Source organism: Somniosus microcephalus, chromosome 7, assembly GCF_052327205.1.
Source record: "Somniosus microcephalus isolate GS21.2 chromosome 7, FLI_Smic_1.0, whole genome shotgun sequence".
Classification (NCBI taxonomy): domain Eukaryota; kingdom Metazoa; phylum Chordata; class Chondrichthyes; order Squaliformes; family Somniosidae; genus Somniosus; species Somniosus microcephalus.
The window spans coordinates 73,049,973-73,063,192 of record NC_140993.1 but is presented as its reverse complement, the minus strand read 5'-3'; positions in this window follow the sequence as shown (position 1 = coordinate 73,063,192).

Genomic DNA, 13,220 nt, shown 5'->3' with positions numbered 1-13,220 from the left:
TTATACCCGGCTGCTCCTCCTCTGCTCCCGCTGCTCCGAGTGCTCTCGGGCCTCGCTGGTCGTGGGTTTTTATACCCGGCTGCTCCTCCTCTGCTCCCGCTGCTCCGAGTGCTCTGCTGCTCTTACTTAGAGGTCACTGAATATGTCAAGTTGGCACCCTCTTTCCCGAGTGAAATTCTTTCCATTTCAAATTGAAGGATCCCTCTACAATAACAGCCTGAAATGGCCTTAGTCTTGCATATTCATTGGAACTGTGTTATCCAAAAAATATATATTAATTTCAAAAAATGCTCATGTTGGTGGCTGGTGTCCTGGGTGGGGTTGCTATCTCTGCCCCATCTCAAGGGCTAAACCCGCAAGCATGCTTGTTTTCATCACTTAGATTGCCTTCCCTAAGTCCCTGCTGTTCACTGACTTTTTGTAGGCTAAGCAATGAAACACTGAAAAAGGTTACAGCTGCAATCTCCATTTTAATACTTTTCCCTACCGAAAGAAATAAAATGATATAATTGTACACAGCAACTCTCAATTTTCTTTGCCTTTTTGTTTGTGATGGCAGTTCCTGTCACATCCACTTAGTCCTATTCACAGAGAATCTAGAATTTGTGACTGGTGCTCATTTTAAAAAATAAATAGTTGTTGGCACCGATCCCAGACATCATGATTAATAGGCTGGACTATGATTAGTGAATAAATAAAAAAGTGACTATAAGTAATTTGATACTCTGATTATGCAGTACACCATGGGACAGATCAGCTGAGAATTGCCATATGACCTTCAATGTGCAGTAGATCCCATCTAAATGATACATGCTGAACCAGAGTCAGTGGGAATCGGAGCAACCTCATAAGTTGGTTTCATGCTATTATGATTCAGATGTGTGCTCAGTAGTGAACTCCAAACTAACTCCTTCCATTCTAGCCTCCACATTCCTCGCTCCAGAAATTCAATTTCCACCCAAAGTGTGCGCGAAGTCCCTGGGGCAACTGTTCCGCCCACTAGCTCACGCCGGCGTAAGACCCAAACCAAATTCGGGTTTGGACATCTCGTGAATGCTGCCGGCAACTTGTGGGTGCCAAATGGGCACTACGCTGCAGCTTGCCGATTGTGGAAGGGCGGGAAATTGGTCAGAACCTATGCTGAGCCAGAACCAGTTTGGGTCGGCGTGGGGGGGCGTCGGGAGACAATCTGGGGTCGGCGCTTGAATTGGCTGGCAGCAGGCCAGAGTTATTGTTGTAGGCCCAGGAAGAGCACCCCTGCTTCTCCTGGGCCCCAAAAAATAAAAACTCAACTGGTTAGACCGCTAAATGCCTGGTACGACTATGCGGAGCATGTCCAGCACACACTCTACCCATTTGTACCTGAATTAGTGCCTGACAACTGTCATAGGACTCCGATTTGTATATGTAAGTGCCCTTACGCCCATTTAGAGGCCCACCTGAATATGGCATCGGACTAGCCTTGGGCCTCAATGGGCTGAGTGCCCCCTCGATTTTCAACTGCTGGCCACCCGGATTTTCAGGTGCAAAGCAGGCAGCATGAATTCAACTTCTCCCCCCACCCCTCCCATTCTGAGTACTGTAACCTCATATCACTCATCACAGCCTGCCTAATCGTGGCGGGCATCTTAAATTTAAAGCAACCATAAATGTCACTCAATGCCAATGGCCATGCATGGGCAAAAGAGGCCAAAAAAATACAAGTTTCATTTGGATTTACCCAGCAGGAAGCATGAATCCACCTTCAGCACTTTTGTGCATGGAATCAGGTCTCACGATAACTGAAGATTCAACAGCCACTTTAGATGATGCTCATTAATTTGTTGATATTATTGATAACAACAAAGAATAATTATAGGGTGCGATTTTAAGATAAGTTTTAATTTTTATTCCAATTATTCCCTATAGGGTGATGGGAGCTGACTGTGTCTCTTTGTTGTATCACTAAAATATTATAGACAGACTGAGGGTGACACATGGATATTCTATTTTAAGTACTTTAATTGGGTGACTGGATGTCTGAAACCAGCTGCCAGCTTTAATTTCAACCAGATAAAGCCCAAGTCATTGTCGCTGGATGATTAAATCCAAAAACCAACATAGCGAACAAAACTGAATCAGAGTGGTTTTTAAAAAAATTAAATTGAGCTAGATTTGCCCCCTTAACTGTGATAATTTTTTATTTTACAGATATTGAAAGCTAACTTGGCTTTTGATGATGAGAATATAAAAGGTATTTCTACAATTTATGCAGTCTAACCTTATTCAGTCAGTACAGTTGGATTTGCAGCAGCATATCTGGAAATAAAGCCGGATTCCTTTCATGGGTCCTGTGTTTTTGTTTGCTTGCTTTTGCTTGTATAGTGTAATTTCCATGTCAAAGCACCGAGGCCAGATGAAACCTTTCCGTTTTTACTGTATGCAGATTCCAACAGGAAAGAAACTGGAGGTACTTTAAAATGCTCTCTCATTCGGGTAACAGTATGAGACTAGTAAGTCTTTAACTGTTGATCCTGAAATGAAAGGCTTAAGAGGAGCTGTGATTTACATTGATTTTTTTAACCTGATTTGTATACCGCCCACTAGCAGATCACTTATTGAATACCTATTAATATTGTTAACACTTAAAAGTGAAATGATACCAACTAATGGCTTTGTACCAGCTTAAAGCTCATTTAGCTTTGTGGTCATTTTCTTGTGGGGGCGCGGGGGGTGGGGAGGCGGTGGAGGTCCATCTGAGCAATGATGTTGGTGCTGGAAATGGCAAGCAGCTAAAGCAGCTTAGGTGTGATGGGCAAGGATACAATTCTGTCGGGGTGGAAGGTCACAGATCCTGTGAAGCGCTGCCCTCTCTGTAATAACTCTTTCCATGGCAAAAACTAAGAAGGGGAGAGGGAAGGTACATTGCACAAATAAACACATCTGACTAAAAATGAGGCAGGAGTTCACAAGACTGCCTGAAAGATTTGCTGCTTTAATTGGTAAAAGAACAGTAAGGAAAGTGTACCCTTTATTTATTTTCAGAGCATAAATATGCCTAATAGGAACCATAAAATATTGGTACAAATTCCAAAGTAAACACCGGTTGAGAACATTTTATGTAGTGGTTCTTTCATGTTTGCCACGGGGGAGTCAGAATAACAGGAACAGAATTCAGCCTGAAAATTGAGCCTGTGAAGAGCTGCGAAATTGGCCCATACCGAATACATTTTGAGGTTCCTTTCCTTTAAAAGAAAAATAATTCCACAACAAAGTGACGGCCCTGGTTACAGGTCTTTCTCATACATGAAAGAACGCGAGTAACTCAACCTCACCTCTATGGCTCCTGTTCTGGGGCAAGCAGTCTCATAGGGACTGTCCAATCCCCTGGTGGTTTCATAGAATCATAGTGTTAAGTCTGTGAATTATTTAGTTAATTAAGACACAGACTAATGAGTAACAATAAAAACAGGTCTTTACTGGTTGGAGGTAGGGACTATACTGAATACAAGATTACTGCACAGTGCTTATATACCGGTGTGTTCACCCCCGGTATTACGTCTACAGCAGCCTGAGAAAGTAGTACATCTCTTAAGGTGGAACAGGCTTAAGCTCTCTTAAGGTGGAGCAGGTTACATACACAACACTCCTCCCTTCTTAGCTTTATAGTCATCCCCCCATTTAACATAACGTAATAACATATATACATATATAACCTCATGTTTAACGTAACATATCACAGATTCAGTCTCTGCGGAAAACAGTTCACAGATTCAATCTCTGTGGTGTAGTCGGTTCACGTTACTCATTCAATAGTCCTTTCGTGGATTTAACAGCTTGAACTTCCGAACTGATTTGGCTCCGTTCGGAGGGACCACGTGTGTGATCTGGTAGAGGTGATAATGGTTCAGATGGGTCATCTTCTGTTTTTACTTTTCCTTTTCTGCTTCTTGGAGACTCTCTGGGCTCCATTGTCAGCTGCCACAGCTGCCAGCTGCATGCGCAGTTCCTCCTTCTCTTCCTCCTGTTTCCGTCGTAGAGCCAGCTTCTCCCGATGTTCCGTAGACTTTTGGTGCTCCTCCATGATTTCTGCACTTTGGGAGTCGAAGTTACAAGCTGGGCAGGACAGGACATCGTAATATTCGGTGTCGTCCACCAGGTCATGGTAATATTCGGTGTCGTCCTGAGCTAGACCAGTGAGAGGGTCGTCTATTTCCTCCATACCCAGCTGGACGTTAGCCAGCTCTTGTTCCAAATCCAGACATCTTTCCTGAAGAGACTTCTTCATGTGTACCTCTGCATCCAGCTTTTTCTGGGCTTTCAGCAAGTCGTTTACTAGTGACCTCATTTGTGATTTTAATACTTCAACTTCCTTTGGAGATTGATTGATCGGACTATGCAATCCCTCTACCGGAGCAGCTGTTTCAGCGGTCTGTTGTTCTACATTGACGTGAGTCAGCGTACTTTTGGCATCCAATGGCTGCTCTGTTGCAGTCGTTTCAGTCTGTGTCATCACATCAGCCATCTCAATGACTTTTGAGAGCTCCGAACCCTTTTCCTTTGAAGATCGCAGCTCGTGTTCAAGTTTTTCCCATTTCAGAGTCTTGTCCCTCAGCATATGAAGGAGTTGGCTGACCGTTAACTCTTCTGACACCAGATTATGGCACGCACCTTCAGAACCTGAATCAGCTTTGATTCGTTCGGCCTCCTCGCGCAGATGGTTGGTGTGCTCCTGCTCCATTTTCTCCATCAGTTGCTTCTGTTGCCTTTCCAGATTCTCCCACTCTGTAACAAAGAACTTTTTTATTTCATTCATCTCTTGCTCAAAACGGCGAATCATTTGTTCTAATTGCTGTTGTAGTTTGAAATGGAGTTGAGTTCGAGCCCAGTGTCCCTCAAAAATGTGCATATCAGTAGACTTGACAGACTCAGAATTCTCTGTTAAACTATGTTGTTGTTGCTCAGTGGAATTCTGTGCTGAAACTTTGTCTTTTGCACATGGGTTGGTCTTACCATCATCAGTTCTAGAGTCTGGGCTGATTATCTGCACCGAGTTCTCACTCTTTATGGCTTTTAGCGAATGCCAGTCCATATTTATGTTTCTAAACCACCCCCGGCCTAGTAGTGGTGGACCTCCCTCCGGTAGCACATATAAGTCCATTATTTGACTTCCTTCGCCCTTGTTGGCCACTGCAACCTTTATTGTCCCGATAGGGTACACTCTCTGCCCCGTGTAGGTTGTCAATATAATCTCCGTATCCTGTAGGGGAATATGTTGGAATAACCTTCTGTAATCTTTCTTATTCATGACCGACAATGCCGATCCAGTGTCCAATTCCATTTTTACTTGGACTCCTTCTATCTGAAGAGTAACCCAAATTGTCTGGAGGTCTGCACCCTTACCAACGTTGAGTACCCTTAAGCTAGCCAGTTCAATACTGCTTAAGCCAGCCAGTTCATTACTGCTAGCGTCTGAATCGGACTCCTGTTCGGCCACCTTGTGTACCTTTGCGTATTTTCCTTGCGGTGACTTCTTGTTGCTGGTCTTCTTCCCTGACCTGCATACTCTAGCTATGTGTCCAAGCCTACCACAAGTTCTACATTCTTGGTTTTTAAACCAACACTGGTTCTGATCATGCGTTGTCTTTCCACAATGATAACATTTGCCAGAACTCACACCCAATTTGTGTGCACTGAGCTCCGGTGACCGTAGCTGCATTACTGCCGTGCCTCTCGCTGCGGCTTCGTGTGCTGCTGCCATAGTGACCGCCTTCTCAAGCGTCAGCTCATTCTCCTCGAGCAGTCGCTTTTGTGTATCCTGTTTAAATAAACCACACACAAATTTGTCTCGTAGTGCATCTGTCAGTCCCGTTCCAAACTGGCAATATTTCGCTAATTTACGCAATTCCAGCAAATATTCAGCATTGCTTTCATGCTGTAGCTGCCTTCTGTCATAAAATTTAAATCGTTCTGCTAGCATCAGCGGCGTGGGGTTTAGATGATCTTTCAGGACAGTAACAATCTCATCGAACGTCTTATCCGCCGGTTCATCTGGTGATAACAGGTGTTTCAATTGCCCGTATGTCTTCGCACCCATTAAATTTAATAATGTTAGAGCTTTATCTTGGTCACGAATTTTATTGGCCTTACAATAATTTTTTACTCTTTCAACATATATGGCCCAATCTTCGAGGTCACTATCAAAGGTGCTAATATTCCCATGTTTAGGCATTGTAGATTTGCAATTTCTCAGATTTTCTTTTCTTTACTTGTTATCAAAGATGGCGGCTTCCCGCTCTTGCCGTCGTCCTCCGCCCACAAAATGGCGGTTTTCCCACGCTTGGCGGTCTTCACCCGTCACCCGACGCCGTCTCCCTTCAGCCCCCGAGTGCGGCCCTTATCTTCGCCGCGATCGCCCGAGTGCGGCCCTTATCAGCGGATGCGATCGATGGCCCGGCTGCGCCTCGCACTTGAAAGCGGCCCGGCCCTTATCAGTGCTTGCGATCGATGGCCCGGCTGCGCCTCGCACTCCAAAGCCCTTATCTCCCGATCGCGATCGATGGCCCGCGCTGTGCACCGCGGCTCTCGCGCCTTCAATTTTTGCAGCCGCTGCCCTTTCAGCCTGAGTGCGGCCCTTATCGGTGGTTGCGATCGATGGCCCGGCTGCGCCGCTCACTTCAAAGCGGCCCGGCCCTTATCTGCCGATCGCTATCGCCCTGTACCTCTGTCTTCCCCAGCCCTGTCTTCCACTCCGGTTCACAAGCTGATGGAGGCTTCAGGGTCCTAATGCCTGTCGCTTCCAGTGGGGTGGTGTCGTTTGAAACCTCTCTTCAACCGCCGTGGAATAACTGCCGCAGGGTAAGAACCTGACTCGTCGCCAGTGTTAAGTCTGTGAATTATTTAGTTAATTAAGACACAGACTAATGAGTAACAATAAAAACAGGTCTTTACTGGTTGGAGGTAGGGACTATACTGAATACAAGATTACTGCACAGTGCTTATATACCGGTGTGTTCACCCCCGGTATTACGTCTACAGCAGCCTGAGAAAGTAGTACATCTCTTAAGGTGGAACAGGCTTAAGCTCTCTTAAGGTGGAACAGGTTACATACACAACACATAGAATGACACAGCACAGAATGAAGCCATTCGGCCCATCATGCCTGTACTGGCTCTTTGGTAGTGCTATCCAATTAATCCCAATCCCCTGCCCTTTCCCCATAGCCCTATAAATTTTCCCCTTCAAGCATTTATCCAATTCTCTTTTGAACATTATATTGATCCTGCTTTCACCACCCTTTCAGGCAGTGCATTCCAGATCACAACAACGTGCAGTGTAAATAAAATGTTCCCTCATGTTGCCTCTGGTTCTTTTGCCAATCAACTTAAATCTGTGTCCTCTGGATGCTGACCCTTCTAACAATGGAAACAGTGTCTATTTACTCTATCAAAACTGTTCATGATTTTGAACACCTCTATTAAATCTCCTCTTAACCTTCTCTGCTCTAAGGAGAACAACCACAGTTTCTCCAGTCTCTCCACATAACTGAAGTCCCTCAAACCTGGTATCATTCTAGTAAAATCTCTTCTGCACCCTCTCCAAGGCCTTGACATCCTTCCTAAAGTGTGGTGCCCAGAATTGAAAGCAAGTTTACTGAGAGATTCTAGTTTTAAGGTCTCCACAGCCAAAATCTAAACCAATTATCCCTACACTGGGACATACCTTAACATTTGTAGAAATGCTGGGGTGAATTTCTTTACCATTTTCAGCACATTGGCAGTGCAGAAATGGTGCAGGAAATTCTATGAGCCAGGTGGAAGTCATTTCCATCCATTGTGCGCATTTGAAACATTTCCCCAAGTGCCCTCATGCTTTTTGAGCTTTCCCACAATCCGCCCGCTCACTGACCTTATTTGGATATGTCCGACTAATAGCCAGTGCTGTAGCAGGGGTGAGTTTACTGGGTTTCCACTGCTGTTGCACTCTGGGTAAGTTAGACTGAGAATATGAGCACTTTTAAGATCACTTCTTCAAGATGGAAGTGAGGAGTTTATTTGGAAAGTTCAAACACTGATTTCTGCAGCTCTCAAATACTTTTTTTGTTTGTTGCATTTATCTCTACAAATACCTGCACTTACATCTGACTGCATCTCATAGGGTCAACACCCTCTCCACCTGCAGTCAGGGCATCCCAGGAGCAAGTATTGCTTTCCCTATCAGCATACTATCATCATGGAGGAGGAGAAGCAGCAGCACAGGATGGAACAAATGGAGAGTGAGGCAAAATTTTAGAAGGGTACAACCCATCAGGAATTACCCCCTCCCCAGAGAATATACAGGAAACTCATGAAGTCATATGAGGACCTCTGTGAGAAGCTCTGCATAAGAAGAGTGTGCTTCACCAAAGAGGCATCGTTGTGACCTACTGCATGACCTGCAGCCATACACATCTGCCCCCACTGCTCTCAAACTGGCTATGATACAACTTATATAGCACAGGGTCATTTCAGGTTGCCATGGGAGATCTCTGCAATATCAGCCAGCAATGAGTACGGGCATGCACTCATTAGATCACTGACACCCTTTACGCAAGAGTAGCCCAAATCATAACTTGTTTCGAATTATATCAAGGCAGTAGAGGCATAGGACCGTACAGGTTTATGGGGCTGCTGGTTTCTCCAAGGTTCAGGGTGCAATCAATGGTACCTACATTTCCCAATGGCCTAGAAATTGGTCCGCACAGTGCCCGATTTTCGGGGGCTACACGGCCTGCCATATTGGGTAAGGAATAAAAACGTGCATCCTTTACCCACGCTTGAAACATGCTTTAGGCCCTTTACATATGCAAATAATGTGCCTCCAAGATTGGTTTGCACGGCTGCACACAAGGAAACTAGGCCAAGGGACCACCTGCTAGCCCCAACCAAGAAGGTAAGTAACTTACCAGAATGTGGAATGTGCCCCTCCCGACCCCACATTAAAGGAACCAATCACCGCCACTGCTCTCCCCTATCACCATCACTCTTGGCCCCGACCCCCCCTGATCCTCACTCTCCCCAGCACCAAACCCCAATCTTCCCCGTGCCCAGCTCCAACGCCACCCCCCCCAACCCCCATCCCGATCCCTGGCGCCCTAGATTCTCAGCGCCGCCAATCCTCGGCCTAGCATTAAGTCTGTTGATTGAAAGTGACCATTAAAGGTCAGCAGCATTCTTGCATGTGGGGAAAGGGGTTCTTAAAAGTACTCACCCATTTTTACAATGGAAATTTTTCATTACATATGGGGTTTGTTTTCAAAAGTTCAGGTATTAATGCTTGAAGTCAAAGATGATCAGATAATGTGTTCCAGGAAGGCCTGCTGGACCGTCCACATCTACCTATGGAGGCAGTTCTCCGTGGTCGTTGCCAGCTATGTATGCAAGTGCATGCAATACACAACTGTATCTGCATGTGCTGGCATAATTACCTGAAAATGACCAAAGGGAACTGCCTCCACAGGTTTTGGGTCACCATGGAAACAGTTGCAGAATCGTGCAATCAGCTGTATGGACACCTGCAACTGCGAGTCAGCAGAGAGTGCTGTGAGTTTGGGTAAGTGTGAGTTAGGGTAAGTGGGGTGTTAGGTGCTCTTTTCAAACTTTAACTCTGTGGGTTATAGTTAATAAGGCCTTTCTGGTGCAGAGTGACTTTTGGTAAACCATTTAACTGGTGTAATTAGAGGGATTGATTTAATTTAAATCCAATTAATTATAGGGGAAACTAGCATCTAAAATCGGGCAGAGGGTATCCATAACTAACAATAAATTTTTTTATTAATTACATAGAATGGAGCAGGTGATGTGTTACTGTTGCGAGATGTGGGAGCCGGTGGACCCCATTGAGGCTTATGGTGATTACGTCTGTGACAAGTGTCTGCTGCTACAGGAACTCCAGCTCCGTGTTGATGAGCTGGAGTCTGAGCTTCAGGCACTGCGACACATCAGGGAGGGGGAGAAGTACCTGGACTCTGTGTTTCAGGAGGTGGTCACACCTATGAAGTTAATTAATTCAGATACAGCCCATGGTCAGGGACAGGACGGAGTGAGGCAGGTACGGGGATCCAGGAGGTAGTATTGGAGGAGCCGCAGCCCTTGCTCTTGTCCAACAGGTTCAAGGTTCTTACTCCCTGTGGAGACAGGAGCAGGGACTGCAGGGAGGATGAGCAACCTGGCCACAGCACCGTGGAACGGGGGGCCATTCAAGAGGGGGGAGTAAATAGAAATGTTGTAGTGGTACTGGATTATTACCTGAGCCATGAGCGAATTTGGCTAGGACAAATAAAATTAGAGAGTTAAATGCGTGGCTCAAAGACTGGTGTGGGAGAAATGGGTTTTGCTTCCTGGGACACTGGCACCAGTACTGGGGCAGGAGGGAGCTGTTCCGTTGGGACGGGCTTCACTTGGCCAGTGCTGGGACTAGAGTCCTGGCAGATCATATAACTAGGGCTGCAGAGAGGGCTTTAAACTAACTAGTGGGGGGGAGGTTCCTAGAGAGCAAATAATAAAAATGACAACAGAGAAGGTCATAGACTTAGGTAGCAGTGGGGAAATTAAAAACCAGAGCATGTCAGGAAGGGGCAGAAGGTATGGAGTAAAAGGTAAAGTAATAAAAAGGGCAAAAGCAGGAACTAAGTGTCACAAAACATATTTGAAAGTTCTCTATCTGAATGCACGTAGCATTCGTAACAAAATAGACGAGTTAATGGCACAAATAACTACATATGGGTATGATCTTGTGGCCATTACAGAAACATGGCTGCAGGGTGACAATGCCTGGGAATTAAACATACCAGGTTATTTAACGATCAGGAAGGACAGGCAGGAAGGAAGGGGAGGTGGGGTGGCTATGTTAATAAAGGAAGGAATCACTATAATACAGAGAAATGATATTGGGTCAAAAGATCAAGATAATGAAACAGTTTGGGTGGAGATAAGGAATAATAAGGGGAAAAAAACATTAGTGGGCGTAGTCTATAGGCCTCCGAACAGTTGCAACTCTGTTGGACGGAGTATCAATCAGGAAATAGTTGAGGCTTGTAATAAGGGAACATCTATAATTATGGGGGATTTTAACTATCATATTAATTGGACAAATCAAATTGGGCAGGGCTGCCTTGAGGATGAGTTCATTGAGTGTATTAGGGATGTGTTTCTTGAGCAGTATGTAACTGAACTGACCAGGGGGCAAGCAACCTTAGATCTGGTCCTGTGTAACGAGACAGGATTAATTAAAAATGTCCTAGTAAAGGATCCCCTTGGAATGAGTGACCATAACATGGTTGAATTCCATATTCAATTAGAGGGTGAGAAGGTTGGATCTCAAACAAGCGTGCTAAGCTTGAATAAAGGAGACTGTGAAGGTATGAGAGCGGAATTGAGTAGAGTGGATTGGGAAGATAGATTAAAGGGTAAGACGATACATGATCAGTGGTGTAGATTTAAGGAGTTATTTTACAACTTCCAAAAAAATATATATTCCACTGAGAAGAAAAGGGTGTAAAAGAAAAGACAGCCATCCGTGGCTAAGTAAAGAAATTAAGGATAGTATTCGACTAAAAACAAGGGCATATAAGGTAGCCAAATCTAGTGGGAGGATAGAGGATTGGGAAAACTTTAAAAGACAGCAAAAAATAACAAAAAGATTGATTAAGAAAGGGAAGATAGATTATGAAAGTAAATTAGCAAAAAATATAAAAACAGATAGTAAGAGTTTTTATAGTTATATAAAAAGAAAAAGGGTGGCTAAAGTAAATGTTAGTCCCTTAGAGGATGAGACCGGGAAATTAATGGTGGGAAATATGGAGATGGCAAAAACACTGAATGAATATTTTGTATCAGTCTTTACAATAGAGGACACTAAGAATATCCCAACACTGGACAAACAGGGGGCTATAGCGGGGGAGGAGCTAAACACGATCAAAATCACTAAGGAAGTGGTACTCGGTAAAATAATGGGACTCAAGGCGGATAAATCACCTGGACCTGATGGCTTACATCCTAGGGTCTTGAGGGAAGTGGCGGTAGGGATTGTGGATGCATTAGTAATAATTTTCCAAAACCCCCTGGACTCAGCAAAGGTCCCGGCAGACTGGAAAACTGCTAATGTAACACCCTTATTTAAAAAGGGCAGTAGACAGAAGGCTGGAAACTATAGACCGGTTAGCTTAACATCTGTGGTAGGTAAAATTTTGGAGTCCATTATTAAGGACAGTAACAGGACATTTGGATAATCATAATTTAATAGGACAAAGTCAGCATGGTTTTATGAAGGGGAAGTCATGTTTGACAAATTTGCTGGAGTTCTTTGAGGAAGCAACATATAGGGTGGATAAAGGGGAACCAGTGGACGTAGTGTATTTAGACTTCCAAAAGGCATTTGACAAGGTGCCACACAAAAGATTATTGCTTAAGATAAAAAATCACGGGATTGGGGGTAATATTCTGGCATGGATAGAGGATTGGCTATCTAACAGAAGACAGAGAGTTGGGATAAATGGTTCATTCTCAGACTGGCAATCAGTAACTAGTGGTGTTCCGCAGGGGTCAGTGCTGGGTCCCCAACTCTTTACAATCTATATTAATGATTTAGAGGAGGGGACTGAGTGTAACATATCAAAGTTTGCAGATGATACTAAGATGGGAGGGAAAGTAGTGAGTGAGGAGGACATAAAAAACCTGCAAGGGGACATAGACAGGCTAAGTAAGTGGGCAGAGATTTGGCAGATGGAATACAATACTGGAAAGTGTGAGGTTATGCACTTTAGCAGGAAAAATCGTAGAGCAAGTTATTATCTTAATGGCAAGAAACTGGAAAGTACTGAAGTACAAAGGGATCTGGGGGTCCTGGTGCACGAAACTCAAAAGGTTAGTATGCAGGTGCAGCAAGTGATTAAGAAGGCCAATGTGATGTTGGCTTTCATTGCTAGGGGGATAGAATATAAAAATAGGGAGGTATTGCTTCAGTTTTACAAGGTATTGGTGAGACCGCACCTGGAATACTGCGTACAGTTTTGGTGTCCATGCTTAAGAAAAGACATACTTGCTCTCGAGTCAGTACAAAGAAGGTTCACTCGGTTAATCCCGGGGATGAGAGGATGGACATATGAGGAGAGGTTGAGTAGATTGGGGTTCAGAAGAATGAGAGGCGATCTTATTGAAACATATAGGCCTAGAAATTCAGTATAGCCACTTTTGGGGCGCTAA